The 20,486-nt window shown below is 36.4% G+C and overlaps 1 protein-coding gene and 1 pseudogene across 12 annotated transcripts in view; one reads left to right on the top strand and one right to left on the bottom strand.

Annotated features, from left to right (window-relative positions):
* Positions 1-20,486, bottom strand: part of FUT8 (fucosyltransferase 8) — a 287,889-nt gene that overhangs the window by 216,240 nt on the left and 51,163 nt on the right. The gene's annotated exons all lie outside the window — the stretch shown is intronic.
* On the top strand, positions 16,742-17,519 carry LOC121493132 (annotated as a pseudogene).

The following is a 20,486-nucleotide window of genomic DNA, read 5'->3' on the forward strand; positions in this document are numbered from 1 at the left end:
GAATTTTTTAAAATCATGTCATTTATAAGAGCATATAAAATATAACACATTTAGGGATAAATCTGGCAAAATCTCGGAAAGAGCTATATAAAAAAAAAAAAAACCTAAAACACTGCTAAAAGAAACTGAAAATCTAGGGGCACCTAGGTGGCTCAGTTGGCTGAGCGTCTGACTCTTGGTTTCAGCTCAGGTCGTGACCTCAGGGTCATGAGATGGAGCCCACAATGGGCTCCAAGTTCAGCAGGGAGTCTGCTTAAGATTCTTTCTCTCTCAAAAAAAAAAAAAAAAAAAAAAAAGATTATTCTTTCCCTCTCCTTCCCCCTCTGCCCCTCCTCCCACGTACCCAAGCACTCTCTCAAATAAATAAAAAAGAAACCAAAAATCTATAAATGAGAGGTGAAACGTTATTCATGAATCAAAAGACTTTAATACTTTTAAGAGGTCAATTCTCTCCAAATTTATCTTTAGATTGCAATGTATTTCCCCCAGATTTATGTATTAATTCAGTGAAAATCCCAGTAGGCTTTTTTTTTTTTTTTTTTTTTGTAAGACATTTAGAAACTGCTTCTAAAACTCAAATAGAGGGCAGCCCAGGTGGCTCAGCGGTTTAACGTTACCTTCAGCCCAGGGCGTGACCCCGGGGTCCCGGGATCGAGTCCCATGTCGGGCTCCCTGCATGGAGCCTGCTTCTCCCTCTGCCTGTGTTTCTGCTTCTCTCTCTCTCTCTCTCTCTCTCTCTCTCATAAATAAACAAATAAATAAATAAATAAATAAACAAATAAATAAATCTTTAAAAAACATAAATGAAACTCATATAGAAATGTAAAAAATCTAAAACAGCTGTATCATTCTGGATCCAATCAGAAGAGAAAAGCCTCAGAAATTTGAAAGGGAAAGTTAAGCATAAAGAATTAATAACTATAACAGGGATTGGTATAACAACAACTAACTAGTGAGAAACAAAGAGAATACTAACAAATACAAGAGCAGCTAATACCTCCTAGGGCTGAGACAAGAGTGTTAAAGCAAGAGCCTTTCCCAACTCCCTAGCCATTCCAGGACTGAGATCAGATCTTGTTGGAGAGGGCACAGTTCTGTCTCACGGGATGACAGATAAACTGTTCTTGTGTCATGTCATCAGAACTTGCTGGAAATCTGTCTTGCACAACTTGCAAGAAATCCATTCATAGGGGGGCTAGGAAAAACTGTTCATCTGGAATTGTCCCATTAAGGCATTCTGCTACAAACTGACATGAGAGGTACAAAAAAGAATCTTGGGTTGCTGGCTGCTAGGGTAGTGCTATCCTCTGAGCACTGCAGAAGTTTAGTGTTGGTAAGCCCACACATGTGGCAGAAACTGTACACTAAGGAAGCCATGTGTGCTGATTCTAGAGAAGCTGCATGTGCTGCTGGTGCCTGCCAAGCAAATACACAGAAACCAAGAAGCAAAACTCTTTCCTCTTACAATGTGTCTGCAGCACCCTATATTGACAAAGCTTAATGCTGGACCAGCTAGAAAAAGAAAAATACTAAAAGGGCCAGATCTATTTTCACAGAACAAGCAAAAAGGGTGAATCTGGAGCTAAGAGGCAATAAACCAATAACCAGCACAACAGTCAAAATAACACTGAAAAAGAACAAAGGTAGATAAGTAGCACAACTCCGTTTCATGACTTCTTATAATCCCACAGTAATCTAAACAGTAGAGTATTGAAACAGACAAGAGATCAATTGAATAAACTAGGGAATCAGAAATTAACCCACACATAGATAACCAGCCAATTTTTGACAAAAGTGTAAAGGATAGCTTTTCAACAAATGGCATGAGAACAAATGGATATCACCATGCCAAAAAAAACAAACTTACCCAAAAAATAAAATTATCCAATTTTCACTTCCCATAAAAAAAATTAACTCAAAATGCATCATAGTACTAATCATAAAACCTAAAATCATGGGGCACACCTGGGTGACCTAGTGGGTTGAGCATCCGACTCTTGATTTTGGCTCAGGCCATGATTTCAGGGTCCAGGGATTGAGCCCCTTGTCAGGCTCCCTGCTTAGCAGGGAATCCGCTTGTCTTCCTCTCCCTCTACCCTTCCTTTTGCTCATGCTCTCTCTCTCTAAATAAATAAATCTTAAAAAAAAAAAACTAAAATCATAAAACTTCTAGAAGCTATCCTAGGAGAAAGAAAACCTTTATAACCTCGCATTAGCCAAAAATACCTTAGATACAAAAACACAGTTGGTATAAGAATAAATTGATAGCCTGAACATTCATCAAAATTAAAAATGTTTATTCCTCAAAAGATACTATTAAAAGAATGAAAAGACAAGCCATAATTCAGGGAAAAAACGTCTGCAAAGTTTGGAATCGAAAATATAGAAGCAGCATTCAAAACTCAAAAAAAAAAAAAAAGCATCCAAAATTCAGTGAGAAAACAACCAATTTTTTTAAAAAAGTAAAAGATTTGAGCAGACTTTTTTTTTTTTTTTAAATTCATGAGAGACACAGAGAGAGAGAGAGGCAGAGACACAGGCAGAGGGAGAAGCAGGTTCCGTACAAGGAGCCCGATGTGGGACCTGATCCCAAGACTCCGGGATCACGCCCTGAGCCGAAGGCAGATGCTCAACCGCTGAGCCACCCAGGCATCCTATGAGCAGACATTTTAACAAAGAAAATATACAAATAATAAACACAAGAAATGATGCATATTATCATTAGTCATTAGAGAAATGCAAACTAAAACACAAGAAGATAATACCTATTAGACACCTATTAGAATGGCTATTAGAATGGCTAAAATTAAAAGGAATAAACCATACCAAATATTGGTAAGATACAGAAGAACTGACAACAAAAACAAAAAGTGGTATGGCCACTTTGGAAAATTATCTGGCAATTTCCTAAAAATTTACACATACACCTACTGTACAATCCAGTCATTCCACATTTATGTACTTATCTAAGAGAAATGAAAATATATGTCCATACAAAACCTTGTATTATTAATGTTCATGGCAGTTTTACTTGTAAGAGCCCGTAACTAGAAATAACCCAAATTGTCCATCAAGAGGTAACTGGATAAACAAACTTAGGTATTATCCATATGTGTCAGTTATGGACATATATGCAGAGGCCCCCAGCTCTGAAGGACTCTTTCAATATATGTTTTGTGATAAACAACAAAATTCCTTTGACATGAGCATTATGCTAAACGTTTTTCAGTAGAGGGCACTCAAGGGACACTGAAATAAAAAGAGGTTCGCCACCAGTTTATAGTAGGGACTTGGTAAGGAGCCTTAGATATGTGGGTGAGGAGTTCTAGTAGAGTGCTGTCCCATTCACTTAGAGGAGACACAATCCCCTGCACCCTGAAGCCTCAGCCTGATAAGAAGCTGTCAACATCCCTCTGCACATGGAAACCAGAGCCCCTGGGCACTCTGAAAGGATCTTGTCAGAACAAGCACCTATACTCCCTCTGTGAGCCCCCATTCAGATTGAACACAGTTGTCTGTGGCCCAGATGGACACATACCCCTAAAATACAGTTCCTAAATCCCTTGGAATTTCCTGATAGAAACATCTTTCATTCTAATGAGGCTACTCTTGGCGGGCTCCCAGATCGCTCCAATATTGGGACTGGTCACCACAAAGACCAAACCCTGATTATAAACTTGGAACTTTCAGCCCCATAACCTATCCTTTAGGGACAAGAGAGCGCCAGACATTGACATAATAACCAATCATGCCCATGCAATAAAGCCTCCATTAAAAATTCCTAAACTAGGGATCCCTGGGTGGCTCAGTGGTTTAGCACCTGCCTTCAGCCCAGGACATGATCCTGGAGTCTCAGGATCAAGTCCCACATCAGGCTCCCTGCACGGAGCCTGCTTCTCCCTCTGCCTGTCTCTCTCTCTCTCTCTCTCTCTCTCTCTCTCTGTCTCATGAATAAATAAGTAAAATCTTTAAAATAATAAAAAAAAATTTTCTAAACTATGGGGCCTAGAGAACATCCAAGTTGTTAAACACATCCATGTGCCAGAAGAGTGGCACACTCCACTGTGTGTGCTCAGGATCCTTCCGGACCTCATCCTATGTACCTTTTCATCTTGCTGTTCATCATTATCTTTAATTACGTTCTTTGCAATAAGATTATAAACATAAGTGTTTCTGAGTTCTGTGAACCATAATAGCTAATTATCAAATGTGAGGAGGAAGTCATGGGATCCCCCCAGTCTGTAGCCAAGTCAGACAGAAGTGTAGGTAACCTGGGCACCCACTACTCCCAAATGACATCTGAAGTCTTGTGGGACCAGGCCCTTAATCTTTGGGGTCTGTGCTAACTACTCAGTTGGTATCCTCTGAGATTAAAGAATTGCTTGGTGTAGAAAACCCACACATCTGATCAGAAGTGCTGTGAGTACAGAAAATGAGTTATCTTTTAGAGGGCTAGATCCTATGAGACACTAGCAACACAAAGATAAAAGGTCTCCATGATTAAGGGATTTTTGTTCTATCATATTCACACACAGGCAGGAAATCAAAATGAATAGTTTTGTTAGACAGCATTATTAATGGCATTAGTTCAAAATGATTCCAGTAACAACCAGAACCAAAGATATGATCAGTTTCCAAATGATAGTAGCAAAATACTTGCTTTCTTCATAAGAAAATTTTAAATCCAATTCCTTCACTGTCAAACTGAAAAGGATTATTCCTAAAAGATACCATTTATGAGAAAATAGATGGAAATATGTACAAGAATCTTACAAATCTACCATAGACTTAACATTTTGCCCATATCTACACCAAGCACAATAACCAAAATCTACCCAACCTTCTCAACACCAATTCTTGTTTTCAGTCATTACCTTCTATCTAGCCCTATCATTCAACTTATTGTTGATCAAAACTAAAAATGTTAGGTATGTGAAAGAACAGATATCAAAAACAGGCAATTCAAAAGAAAGAAAGTAAGTGGAAAGGGAAGAAAAAAATGAATATCAAAAAATTTGGAAAAATGTTGGCTCCCTTATAATAAAAAAAATACAAACTAAAATAAGAGATCTTTTTAATCAACTGAGAATATTAAGTCTATAATACCCAGCATAGAGAAAACATGAGGAAAAGTTTGTAAAAAGAATTTTTTTTCCAAAAATTTGGAAAAATGTTGGCTCTCTTATAATAAAAAAAATACAAACTAAAATAAGAGATCTTTTTAATCAACTGAGAAATATTAAGTCTATAATACCCAGCATAGAGAAAACATGAGGAAAAGTTTGTAAAAAGAAATTTTTTTCCAAAAATTTGGAAAAATGTTGGCTCTCTTATAATAAAAAAAAAAATACAAACTAAAATAAGAGATCTTTTTAATCAACTGAGAAATATTAAGTCTATAATACCCAGCATAGAGAAAACATGAGGAAAAGTTTAAACTGAGAAATATTAAGTCTATAATACCCAGCATAGAGAAAACATGAGGAAAAGTTTGTAAAATTGTGTAACTTTCAGAATGAAATTTGTTTCTGTGAATCAAAACTCTAAAAAATTACTCAGCCATTAGAAACGACAAATACCCACCATTTGCTTCAACGTGGATGGAACTGGAGGGTATTATGCTGAGTGAAGTAAGTCAATTGGAGAAGGACAAACATTGTATGTTCTCATTCATTTGGGGAATATAGATGATAGTGAAAGGGAATATAAGGGAAGGGAGAAGAAATGTGTGGGAAATATCAGAAAGGGAGACAGAACATAAAGACTCCTAACTCTGGGAAACGAACTAGGGGTGGTGGAAGGGGAAGAGCCAGGGGGTGGGGGTGAATGGGTGATGGGCACTGAGGGGGCACTTGACGGGATGAGCACTGGGTGTTATTCTGTATGTTGGTAAATTGAACACCAATAAAAAATAAATTTATTATAAAAAAACTCTAAAAAATAATTCAATCTTTTGAATTATTATTTCAATTTTATCTCAAGGAGTTAATGCTAAGGAGTGTATACAAAATCCTTTGTGTACATTAATACATATGCTATATAAATATAATCCTTTGATATCTGTATCCTTAAATAGCTCCTCAGGGAATTCTTATGATCATCCAGTTTGGGAACCATGCTCTAAAAAATGAAACTATGTATTAAAAGAACTAACATCTAATCAGCAATTTTTGTAAGCTCAGCACTATACTGACAAAATCATTATCACTGTTAACCAAAACACACTAGGAGCTAAAGGCCTATTTTGAAAGCTCCACATTCCTAAAATACTAATAGTAAAAGCCTTAAAAAGAATTTTCACACAGTTATATTCATTACCTCACTTAAGATTAATGTTCTGTGTTACCTGTAAGGACAATTTCTAGTTACTATCTCAAAATTTCCCATTAAATTATATTACAAAATGGAAGCTTGTCTCAAAATTACATAAAAATGACTTTTAAAACAGAATACAAGAATTAGTGGAGTATGCATGATATAACAAATAATCAAAATAAATTTCATAGAATATCTTACCAAAAATACTGAGAATCTTACCTTAAAAATTATAATCACCTGCCTGGATCATTAAAATCTCTAAGAGAAAATATCTACATCAGGTATATCCACAAGAAGGAAACGTTCTATATCTATACAGTCCAATATAATAACCACTAGCCATATGCAGCTACAGAGCACTTAAAATATGGCTAGTGAGACTGAAGGGGAGGCATACAAACATATTTAAGTTTACTTATCAATTTTAACATGTATTAAAATGAGAGGAGTATATCATTGGGGGAAAAAACTGTAAGTGAAATAGAAGCCTAGAAGAAAATCTATACTAGGTTTCTTTTTGTATTTATATTAGTAAAAGGGCAATTTAATCCACCCCTTTCATTCCATAAAGATACAAGCAAAGGCAACTGAGTTTCTTCATGTCCAGCAAGGACTAAGTAATTTTTCATTGCTACCAACAGAAAAAGCGTTTGAAATCACTAACTGTAAGAGAAAAGCCTAGATGACTCATTCCTAATCCTCTAAATCATTATAACTTCACATAACTAAGTAATACAGATTTATTTAGCAGGACAATTAAACCCTCTGGAACTTTATTTAAGGTAAGTAACTTCACTAAGAAAATAAAAGCAAGATTTTCTATCAATGCACCGGTCATAGACTCAAATTTCAGCTACCAGAACTTTAAAAACTAGAAAAGCTTGTCCTCTTTTATGAAAATAAAGGTCCAGCCATAGATAAGAATAATGCAGAAAATAATTCAAAGCATATTATTAACAAGGGTCACAGGGAATAAAAAAAAAAAAAAAAAAAAAACAAGGGTCAAAGGTACAAATTCTGATCCCTTACCCCAAAAGGCTAAGAGAAACTTAAAGAAAAATGATACAGGAACACCTATGCTCCTGTGGTTTTAAGGAGTGTGGTAACAACACACCTTAAAAATGTCTGAAATCAGTTCTCCAGCATTTACTATCTACAGATTAATTCACTTTTTTTTAAAGAAAACACTTTTTGCAGAAAATACTAATTGCCAGGAACTACACTGAGTCCTGGGGATAGCCCTGAACCACATGAACTTAGTCAATGTTCCCAAGGAGAGTCTATGATAGATCCAAAGTAGTCTAATTCAACAATAGGTTGAAGGTAGTACTTCTGGGTTCCTCCATATACCATCTGTTCTGAGCTGACAACATTTAGCCTCAGATTGGCTTATAACCAATACCTAGCATACTTATAACCTAATTTTATTTCTTTTCTCTTTCAGATTCTAAAATAAACATCTACTTCAGAAATTCTGCTTTGGCTTTTTTTTTTTTTATGGCCTTTACAAACATTTTGTTTATTTTAATGAAGCTGGTACAGAAAATGTCCATTTAAAACCCATATCCTAGACCAAAAAGTACAAATAAAATTAAAAAGAGCAGTGTTCTATTGTATACACTTCTACATAAATAACTTCATTAGGTGCTAATGAAAATTAGAATTTTTCTGGATCTTCTGACAAGATTTTTCTTTTCTCTTAAAAATGCCTTCTCCTGGGCAGCCCAGGTGGCCCAGCGGTTTAGCGCCACCTTCAGTCTAGGACCTGATCCTGGAGACCCGGGATGGAGTCCCACATCAGGCTCCCTGCATGAAGCCTGCTTCTCCTTCTGCCTATGTCTCCATCTCTCTCTTTCTCTCTCTTTCTCTCTCTCTCATGAATAAATAAATAAAATCTTAAAAAAAAATGCCTTTCCCTCAGTGAAGTCAACCTTTGGAGTTACTCTCATTAACCTTGGTCATTACTCTCATGATCTCTGTCACCTCAACTCCAGCCTGATATTTATCTTCTTTTGGTCCAGACCCTTAAATTTTAAAAGCAGCTTCAAATTAAGGAAAGGCCATTTTTCCACAGTTCAGTTCTCTGAAAAAACTTCCATTTCCCACTGAAAGTCATAGTCCAGGAAAGAAGCAATCACATGCTAGAACTTCAGGGCTAACTGGAAAGTCATTATGAACAGTCACATTGCTTGTGAATGCAATCATGGAAAAGGTGGCCTTTCTGTGCACACGTGTAATTTTTAAAAAGGAGAGGGCAATATGAAGGAGGTGGAGGTTTGATCACCAAAACTCAGCACAATGAAAACAAGTGATAATGAGTAACAGGCAGTAGAATTCAAATTACCAGATGTTTTAAAGAGATGGAGTACAGGTTTTCAATTCCATTTTGAACACCATATCACAAAAGAACTATTTTTAAAATTAAAAAAGGATTGATAGTAAAGAAATATATAAAAAGAACCGCTAAATCATTGAATGACCTCATTTGTTCTGATAAACTTCAATCACATCTTCTTCCATTCCCAGTCCTTTTGCAGCATGATTATCAGCAATTCTCTGACCTTCAAAAAGGAACCTGAATGGACTCCTTGTCTTTGACAGCACCATTCTTTTGAATTTGAGATGTGTTGTCATTTTCACTTTGAAGTGAATGAATCTCAATGCTATCCTGTCCAATGACTGAGTTTAATGTATTCACCTTCCTTCTAACCTCCCCGCGCCCCCCCCCCCCCCCCCCCCGCAAGTCCTTAGTTGACAGTTTTGCCTCCTGGTCAGATATGGTGAAGGTGGCTTCGCCCAGGGTCTCTGCACAATAGGGACTTCGGGTAGAACCTCATTCTGAGATTCATAAATCTGTCTCTCTTTCCCATGGCACAACACCACAGCTGGAAGGACTTCTCCCAGGCATTGCATCACTCTGCTTTGACTTTTTAACTTTTGGGGATTTCAAGGTATTTAAGCTTTTCTAAAATTTTAATTATATTTATAATTTTTATTATAAACATATCACTTTACCAATCAAAACTTCTTATATTTTCAATTTTATTATCACCATTTATATTTTCCTTTAACATTACAATGATGAACACTAGCAAGCCTTAAAACTAAGGAGTTCTTAATTCCTCATTTTTAAAAGTGTTGAAGTGTATCCCTTTATTATGCAAATATACTTTCCCAACATCATCTTTATGAAAATGAATAACTTAAAGTTACTTATATCTGATTCAAATCTAAACTTCGACATTCCTCCCCTGAAAAAAAGAAAAAGGGGAAGGAGGAGGGGGAAGGGAAGGAAAGAGGAAGGGAAGGACAGGACAAGAAAGGAAAAGGAAAATCCTCTACCAAACATTTATTGACCACCTACTATGTCATGCTATTATTTTAGGTGCTTAGGATATCTCCTGAAGGGTTGGCTAGAAGGATTGGCTTGGTGTCCTTACCCCTGGGTTCCATTCCATTTAGCAGAATCCTGCTCTGGTATATGTATCCCCTCCTTTGCAGGCCACAGGACTGGCCCAACTATGAGCAGTAGCCGCTTTGTGAACATGAAAAGGAGGCAACAGTTTTCCTGGTTTTAGCCAGGCACTCAAGTCTTTAACAAAGCCTATTTACAGTTCAGGTGACATCCAGTTAAGCATTTAATAAACGTTTTGAAGAAAAAGGAAAAAAGAACTCATGGAATTTTATTCTGGTAAGAAATTAATCAATAGGGATGCCTGGGTGGCTCAGTGGTTGAGCATCTGCCTTTGGCTCAGGGCAAGATCCCGGAGTCCTGGGATTGAGTCCCACATCGGGCTCCCTGCATGGAGCCTGCTCCTCCCTCTGCCTGTGTCTCTGCCTCTCTCTCTCTCTCTCTCTCTGTACCTCTCATGAATAAATAAATAAAAATCTTAAAAAAAAAAAAGAAAATAGTCAATAAATACAAACACATGCACATACAAAAACAGTGTCATACGTAAGATGATATGATAAAAAATAGATATTTATTTTAGATGGAGTGATCTGAAAGAGCTGATATGAGACTGTCAACTAATCTCTTTGATAAAGTGTCATGTATTATACCATTACTCTATTTTTTAATTTAACAATGTGTATGAAAAGTATCAACCTACTGATTGACTAGGTGTTTTGTGAAGCATCCTCTAGAATCTAGAATTAAAACAATTAAAGATTTTATAGCAGGGCATCTGGCTGGCTCAGTAGAGCATGATCTCCAGGTCATAGAGTTCAAGCCTTACATTGGGTGTGGAGCCTACTTAATTAAAATAAAATAAAATAATAATAATTCCTTACAATAATAAAATTCATTTACAATTAACCAAACTGTCAAGTAACTTATTAGTGTATGAAAGAATCCATTTTGTTTTTAAGCCATCTCCTTCCCCTTTTAGCACTTTTTTAAAACCCCAAAATGCAAAGATGCAAAGTGTGCATAATAAATTAAACTATCATGAAAGTACAATTCTCCTAGGATTTTTAAGAATGTTTCAAATATTACAAATCACTACTAACTGGTGGCACAGTAAGAAATATTTTTAAAATGAGATTTATCTTCTATTCTGCAATTGCCTGTATCAAATTTTCTCAAGCCACTAACTCAGAACCTAAACCATAGTCACACTACTGTTGTTAAGATCTAAGTATCGGGGATCCCGGGGTGGCTCAGCAGTTTAGCGCCTGTCTCTGGACCAGGGCGTGATCCTGGAGTCCTGGGATCGAGTCCAGCGTTGGGCTCCCAGCATGGAGCCTGCTTCTCCCTCTGCCTGTGTCTCTGTCTCTCTCTATCCTGAATAAATAAATAAAATCTTAAAAAAAAATAAAAATAAAGATCTAAGTATCTAAGATCTGGAGTGGAAGACAGAATGTCTCTTTTCAGAACAATAACCATATATACAAAGGTTTCTATGACTGTGAACGTACTTCTAACTTCCATTGTCCAAAAAGACAGACAAGGAAAAATTAGAGCTCTCAAGCACTTGATCCTCATGGAGTCTCCTTAGAGGGTTTTCAGCATTTTACAGACCTGGTCCTAGAACCTAAATCTTCTAACTGAAAATATTATAGGAGATATAATCTAGATTTAGCTATATTTGTCTCTGATTTTTCTGCTGCTTTCATCAGTTACCTCTGATGTGTGATAACATCTGAAAGAAGGGTTTTTTTAACCTAAAACTTCTTTAAAAAAAAAAAAAAAAGACACCTCTCCCTACAGTTTGGCACTACTGACTCTAAATTCAGATTCCTCTAACCTATCCCAAGTAAGGCAAATTTACCCACACCAGAAGCTGTGAAAAAGGTACTCTTATCAACTCTTACTATATGATTACACTCACATCACAGTGAACCCTAGCCAACCTGTGGCTTCATCCTATGCCAAAATGTAAAGGTATACTAAGAATTTCTTCTGCACTACTATTTTTGCAATATTAGAGTTTTTTTAAAAAAAATTTTGGGGGGGATCCCTGGGTGGCGCAGCAGTTTAGCGCCTGCCTTTGGCTCAGGGCACGATCCTGGAGACCCGGGATCGAATCCCACGTCGGGCTCCCGGTGCATGGAGCCTGCTTCTCCCTCTGCCTGTGTCTCTGCCTCTCTCTCTCTCTCTCTCTCTCTCTTCTATGACTGTCATAAATAAATAAAAAAAATTTTTTTTTAATTTTTTTCAGCAAAGCTCATAGGGCATTCAATTAGTTTCAGGACAGAAAGGCATACCCAGAATAGGTCATCTCTAAGACCTATATGAGACCATCTTCTCCATATAGGTGCTCAAGGTGGTCCCAAGGTATTCATAGTCTCCAAGGACCACATTTAAGGCCGGAGACCTAAGGAACTCCTAACTTAGTTTACAGTAATAGTTAACATTTATTGAGCCATTACTTAAGCCAGGCACTGTGCTAAAGACTTTGCATTTATTACTTATCTATATTTTACAGATGTGGAAATTTAGTACCTAAATTAACTACCCAAGCACAACTAGTATCCAAGTCAAGAAACAGACCATATCTGCCTTACTCCATAGCTTATGCTCTCTAGAGCAATTCTAAAACATACAAACACCCCAACTGACCTGAATGCCCAGAGAAATATCAAGAGTAATTTAAAAAGCATATACTTAAGTAGAAAACAGCTTTATATTTAGGATCAATTTTTATTTGGAATAAATCTAATCATAAAAATTCAATCATATTATCATGCCTATAATACTTACCAAGAAACATAAAGAAAAACACAGGATAAACCCTCATAATTAGAACCTGAATTACCAAGAATATTTTCTTGAAAATGAGGATAATTTAGTTTAGATATTGTTTCTGTGAAATAGTCACCTTTTTTAAATTAATACTCTTGAAAATCCTTCTAAAAATTGAAATAATCTCCCATCTTAATACTGTAAAGAATAATAATTTTTAAAAACTATAAAGAACATAAAGTAGGTGTGCCTGGCTGGTTCAGATGGTAGAGCATTTGACTCTTGATCTCAGGGTTGTGAGTGCAAGCCCTACATTGCGCACACAGATTACTTAAAATAAAAAAGATTTTTTTAAAAAAAAAAACAAAAAACTTAAAAGTGGTTCCTTGTAAAAACAAGTATTACTTAGAAGTAGGAGGAGGAGGAGAAACCTGTTCTAATAACAGTAATAATGGTAATGACAGAAGTAGTTACAGAAGCATTAGTGGTATAGTAGTATTTACAGTAATATTACTAGTAAATATAATAAACCAAAGAAAATATAATTTTGCTGATCCTGAACCATACAAAATCTGAGAATCCTTATTAAAAGTAGTAATTCTCTTTGTACACATAGGTAATTAAATGCTATGGGAGACTGTAACTTAGCCAATCAAGTCTAGAGTTAAAGAAAACTTAAGAGATGAGGTGCTAGAAGCTTAGCTTTAAAAGTATGTTTGCTATCAATTCAACTGTCATCTTCATGAAGCATCATTCTCAAACACTCTAATTCTTGCAAAGCACATTTTATAAGAGCCCTATTTGTCACAATTTTAGAGATTTCTATCTTTCCTCTAGACTTTTATCTCCTTTAGGCTTTAATTCATGTCATATGTTGTGGCTGTCTCAGGCATTCAACACAGTACCTGAATCATAACAAAAGTTCAATTAATAAAACTGTTCTACTTAAAAAAAACATTTAATCATCTAATGTATAATTCATAATGAAAATTTACTTACGGCAGCTTAGAAGTTGCTGAAGTTTGTGTATAAAGTATTAAGTTATAAAGATATTCATGAAAGCTCTACCCCAAGTAATGTATTCTAGATCACAGACCTGTATGATTTGAGTAAGGTTTTAAGGTATCAGTATTATTAGGCAAAAACTTCCATTATTAGATCTACTTTTAAAGCCACTCATTTACTAAAGAGTTTAAGTATTCCCTCCTCTATAAACCCTCTCATTACCTTCTAGGCACAATTTATTATTACTCTCTGCGTGCTACTACAAAGTTTTACAGATAAGCCAATTATACTTACACTAAGCAGAGTAGCTAAATTTCACACAACTCAACATATTTCACACATTACAGAGGGATAACCTCAAACTACCTTCAGAACACCAAATTCAGTCTTTGAGACATCATTTTATAAACAATTGTGAGTTACTGCATGAAGATCTGGTAGCTCATAATGCTAAGGAATAGGAGAAGTGTGAAGACAGGCCTCCCTGAAGTTAAGAAAACATCTGCTATCATGCTGGCCTGTGATGACTTCCTACCTCATTTTTCTCAGTCCTTCTACAGAGCGAGCTTTGGTCACATATACATAAAAGCTGGGACACATAAGGGTGAAGGGGTTACTGAAACTATCATTCCAAAATCCTTTAAAGTAGGTATCCTCTTGTCTGGCCTAACTCTTCCCTGGGCCTATCTCCAACAGTCCTTGATTTCTCCCTTGGGACAGAGAAGAGCAACAGGTATTCCTGGTTTTCAGGAAGATATCTCAAGTAATCAAATATATAAGTGGGCAACATTTTTTAAACACCCAGATCATATTGTCACAGCAGGATGAGAATGAACCTTTTCCCCTCAGTTTCATAGACCTATCATTCCAGTAACAGAGCTCAAATCCCAGAGTCTGCACTCCTCTCTACAAGGAAGTTGGGCCCAAGATCCATTTTCTCAGCCCAAATACAGCAAGCAATCTCACCCAGACACTTTTGATGTTGTGCACCAAACAGGATTCCTGGTTCCAAGGGAAACAACATGCCCAGGAACCAGAATTAGATGTTTTGTTTTTATTTTATGTAGGTTCCACACTGGGCTTAAACTCATGACCCTGAAATCAAGGTCTGAGCTGAGATCAAGAGTTGGATGCTTAACCAACTGAGCCACCCAGGCACCCCTAGAATTAGGCATTTTATAATGACACATTTTGGCTCTGTGGAATAACTCCCTATAGAAATACCCAAATACCTCCTACCTCCTTGACATGTGACATTTATTTTCAAACACATTTTGGAAAATATATTATTATAAAAAAAATTAGAGGACTTCCTATACTGCAACTATTGACTTACATTTCCAGCTTATCTACTAAACTGTCAGCTTTCTAAAGGCAGAGTCTTAATCATTTTGTGTCCAAACTCGTAGTAGTTGTTCACTAAATTTGTTGAAGAAAGGGCAAGAAAGCAAGACTAGGGAAAAGAAGGGAGTAAGGATAGATAGAAAGAAATATGATGAGCACCCTTCTATACATCACTTTAAATCCCACACCAAGACAGATATTCATAAGTGATATATATTTTTTAAATCCTATCTTCCTGGAATCCCCGGGTGGTTCAGCAGTTAAGCGCCTGCCTTCGGCCAAGGGCGTGATCCTGGAGTTCCAGAATTGAGTCCCATGTTGAGCTCCCTGCATGGAGCCTGTTTCTCCCTCTGCCTGTGTGTGTGTGTGTGTGTGTGTGTGTGTGTCTCATGAATAAATAATAAAATCTTTTTAAAAAATAAAAAAATAAATCCTATCTTCCTTGAAAAAAAATTGCAAAGAATAAGAACAAATTCTAATTATGAAATTTTACTGCTTTCAAATAAAATGAACCCAACAATTCTGCATGATCTTTTCCTTCCCTTGGGTTTACCTACGTCTCAGGAGAAAGATGATTTTTTTTTTAATAGTGGTAAAATACCTTGAAGATGACAAGAGTAAAAAAAGCTAAATACTTTATAAAACATCAGCTTAGAAAGCAAGAAGAGATATGCAGTATAGAAGGTCCTAAAACAATCCTTTGATAGCTTTTATGGGTAAGGAAGTGGTTCAGAATCACCAGATTCACTAAATGTTTCAAGAAGTTTCCACTACTACTAATTTTCCACTCAAAAGGGTAGACCCAATTTAGGCCTAAATACAACTAATAGGGCACAGGAAAAGTCAGAAGAATGCAGAGAAATCTGATAAGGAATCATGACAAAGACATCAAATGAAACCCAAATACAAAGTCAGTAAGGAAAAATTCAATTTGTAAGTACAACATAAAATATTAAATTATTTAACTATAGATAATTTATAATCTAAGTAGGAGAGTCTAGAATACCAAGTTTAACACATCTAGAAGATCATTTTTATCACCTAGTTACAAATTCCAACTTTTAGAAGAGAACAATGTGAATCACTGTGGCAATATAAGTCCTAAAGCATTGTTTTCTAATCATAGAAGAAAAAAAAATACATTTTCAAGATCCAATAAAAGCTAATTAGCACTGAGGGAGAAAAGATAAAATACTCCTTAGAGAGAAAAAGAAGAGAGAGAGAAAAAAAAGAGAGACTGAAACTTCTGAAAACCCAGGTAAGGAAATGCACAAACATAAAAAAGCTAAATAAAGGAGTGCCTGGCTGACTCAGTCAATAGAGCATGCAACTCTTGATCTCAGGGTTGTGAGTTCAAGCCCCATATTGAGCACAGAGCCTACTTAATTAAAGAAGAAAAGAAAGAAAAGAGAAAGGAAAGGGAAAAGAAAAGAAAAGAAAAGAAAAGAAAAGAAAAGAAAAGAAAGAAAAAGAAAGAAAGAAAGAAAGAAGAAAGAAAGAAGGAAAGAAAGAAAGAAAGAAAGAAAGAAAGAAAGAAAGAAAGACTAAATCAAAAGTAATAGAAAAGCTAAATGCACACACAGTGTATCAATCACAGTGATAACAGAGTAACAGTCTCACCAACCTAACAGTACTGCACTCATGAAAAAACATTATTATTAAAAGCAGAATGATACAGAATGAGAAAACAGACTACTAATTACATAAAGCACAAATTTAAAAAGAAATTATGATCACAACTATGTTAAAAAAAATCTATGAAAAAGAACTAGAAGGCACATATACTCTCACACATGGTAACTATGGTCATGTTAAACTGTGGGATTAAGGATGATTCTCTTATTTTAACAAAATAGCTGCCTGGCCTTTTTCCAGGCGGCCGGGAAGATGGCAGACATTCAGACCAAGCATGCCTACCAAAAGCAGCCAACCATCTTTCAAAATAAGAAGAGGCAGTGCAGCAGGTTCAGCGTCTTCCATTTCTTCCAAGCTCAAACCTTTCATTGGATATTTTAAGGGGTAATGATGAGACTATTGGATTTGAAGATATTCTTAATGACCCGTCACAAAGTGAACTAATGGGAGAACCACACTTGATGGTGGAATATAAACTTGGTTTACTGTAATCTGTTGTGCTGTTCATGAAAATAGAGGGGCTGCATGTTGTTTATAGTCATCTTTTTACTATAATTTGATGTATACAACATTAAAAGTACTGACACATGAAAAAAAAAAAAAACTGGCAAGGAGAAGCTCCCGCAGTACTACAAAAACATCGGTCTGGGCTTCAAGACGCCCAAGGAGGCCATTGAGGGCACCTATATTGACAAGAAATACCCCTTTACTGGCAATGTCTCCATCCAAGGGCAGATTTTGTCTGGTGTGGTGACCAAAATGAAGATGCAGAGGACTATTGTCATCTGCCAAGACTCCCTCCACTACATCTGAAAGTACAACCGCTTTGAGAAACGCCACAAGAACATGTCAGTGCACTTGTCTCCTTGCTTCAGGGATGTCCAGATCGGCGACACTGTCACAGTGGGTGAGTGCTGGCCCTGGAGCAAGACTGTGCATTTCAACGTGCTCAAAGTCACAAAAGCTGCTGGCACGAAGAAGCAGTTCCAGAAGTTCTGAGACAAGACTTCTGTCTACACCCCTGAAGAAAATAAAACTATTTTCCCATTCAAAAAAAAAAAAAAAAAAGTTGCCTGAATTACCTATAACAGTGATTTTTTAATGTAACATGTTTTCAAAAGAAAATAAATTACACTTTACATATAATTTACACCAATTTCTCTTTTCATACTTCCACCGAGATACTGAAGCACTAAATTCAAGATACCTAAGCACTAAAATCATGACATACATTAAGTTTTTTTACATCACATAAAATATAAGGATTAACATTATTACTCTATTCTCTGCTCATCAAAATAATTAGTAACAGTGTACTAATTAAATTAAGACACCCAATCTGAATGAGCCATCCAATTAATTCCATATATCCGAAGCATCAGCACAAGGTTTTAATAATCATCAGAATCATCAGTTATCCTAAGTACAAATTAGTGAAACTTAACATGACCCTACATGTCTAAGAGTATAAAAATGAAACTCTATCAACATAGGAAACAAAGGTTGCCATTGTCCAGAAATAGTAACTGGGCTAAGAATGAGTCATTTCACCAATAACAAGAATCAGCCCTAAAATCATTTTCCCTCTGAAAAAGTTCTTTATTTATTTTTACAAATTAGAATACACTACCTCAAACTATGCAAACCTAATGCCAGAAAGCAATCAAATTCCAAAGTACTGTCAAATCAGACAGAAGGTATCATACCAAGTTTTACCATTACAAAATTGCCAAAAAGAGTCAAAAGTAATCTTCATTCATGTCCAACATGTAATGAGCCTGAAATTCATCATTCCTATTCTCACTACAAAGAAGGAGGGAAGGGAAGGGAAGGGAAGGGAAGGGAAGGGAAGGGAAGGGAAGGGAAGGGAAGGGAAGGGAAGGGAAGGGAAGGGAAGGGAAGGGAGGGGAGGGGAGGGGAGGGGAGGGGAGGGGAGGGGAGGGGAGGGGAGGGGAGGGGAGGGGAGGGGAGGGGAGGGGAGGGGAAAGGAAGAGACCAACCTGGAAAACAAAAAAAGAAAGAAAGAAAATCAACACCTCTTCTTAGAGCCATCAGAGAGAATTGAGCTCTTAGGGCAAACTGCTACCCTGAATACTAGAGAGACAAACAGGCAGATGCAGACAGAAAATCAGTGTGGGAGATATAAAAGCCCAGGAACATAATAAGCCCTCAGCTGGAGCCAGTATCAATAAGAATACTTTAACAGTAATTGACAATTTGCTGGAGGCTCTGTGTCAACTAGCTTGGAATGAAAAATGGAGAGAGAATCCAGTCTTTGAGAGGTCCCCATGCTTTCCTGACTTTTTACATCCAAAAACCCTATCAGGTTCTCACTGGGAGAATCTGAGAAAAATTGGTTTCTGGAAGGGGTAAGAGAAAAGTAACCATCTTGAAATATGCCCAGAATTCTCTGTTCTTTAAAAGGCCTGCCTGAAAAGAAAACTATTTAATAAAGCCTAACAAACTAGAATTTTATACAGCCTAACCAACCAGAGTTTTACAGAATCTAACCAAACTGAGGGAACGGAAACATCCAACTCCAACTCCTCTGTCCTTCAACATGGGGTAACAGAGAACCAAATCAGGCTCAATAAAACACTGGGACCTAATACCATCCCTTACCACCACATTATATCATTATAAATAAATGAACTGCAAGCCTCAGATCCTATTAAAGGATTTTCTACAAAACCCAGAAACAACTGAGCAGACAAAAACAAAAACACTAAAAATTTTAGTTTCTGACACCACTGACTCAGAATATAGTAAACAGCCTAACTCATGGCCAGATAAACATAAAACCTCACACTAAAGGCCTATTTAACTTCAGTTTGTTTTACCTAACATATCTGGCTAACACCAAATATTACAAAACACTGTAAAAGCAAAAACTATAATCTGAAGACACAAAGCAAGCTTCAAAACCAGGCTCAGGTACAACAGAGGTTATCACTGAATTTTAAAATAGCTAAAGTAAATACACTAAGGGCACTAATGGACAGACCCATTGAGGCACCTCTTTTTTAACATATTTTTTAACGTATTTTATTTCAAGTATTGCTACACTGTTACTGCAAATGTTATATTCTAATATGTCTTCCAAAATTTAAATAAAAGAAATCACCATTGTTGGAGTATCTGGTGATCCTCTCTGAATCACCCAAATACCCACCCTGAAAACAGGGGCTTGGGAAAACTTGTCTGTTATTGAAGAGCTCTATGTTGGTAGATCCTTAAGTTCAAGCATTCCAGGGTTTTCCTATAAGATGGGTTTAAAATTGGACTGTATGGAATAAACCAAAAATCCATTTTCTTCCACTTCAGTCACTTTCGTGCAAATCCAAAGATGTTGGTTCAACTGACATTTATACCTACCACCAATACATAGACATTATTAATTTGTATCTTGAAAAAGCGCAGACAGAACCACAGGTGGTTTTAGTAAATATTACCAAAAAATTTCCTCTTAAGTATCCACAGTATGTCTATGAAGTAATCATTATGTATTTTCAATATTATTCAAAGGAAGAATTCAAACAATAGTGCAGTGAGCTATTCAAAAATATAAGGAAAATCCAGTGGAAGAAGAATCACTTACACCTAGAACTCAGCACCATGCTTCGCCTCACTAGACTATTATCACTCTATTAAGAATGTTTCTCAGATCCCTTGACTGAAGGAGTATTATGATAGACGAATGTAGGCAATGAAGGGAGAACTACTCTCTCATCCTCACTTCAGAAAAGGTTATTTCATTTTCTTTACTCAGCTGAAAAAGAACAGCAACAACACATTTTTTTAATTTCAAGTGAATTAACTGACCTGAAGAATGTCTCCACTCCAAATATATTATTCGAATTGAAAAACAAAATATGGTTAAGTCAGAGAGATCAGGACTAACGCCATGTTTACCTAACATCTTCATGACTGATCTTCACCCAAGTAAATTAAAACATAAATAAGACTACATTCACAAGTCAGAATCTATCATACCAGC

The sequence above is a fragment of the Vulpes lagopus genome, chromosome 6 (assembly GCF_018345385.1).
Source record: "Vulpes lagopus strain Blue_001 chromosome 6, ASM1834538v1, whole genome shotgun sequence".
Lineage (NCBI taxonomy): Eukaryota > Metazoa > Chordata > Mammalia > Carnivora > Canidae > Vulpes > Vulpes lagopus.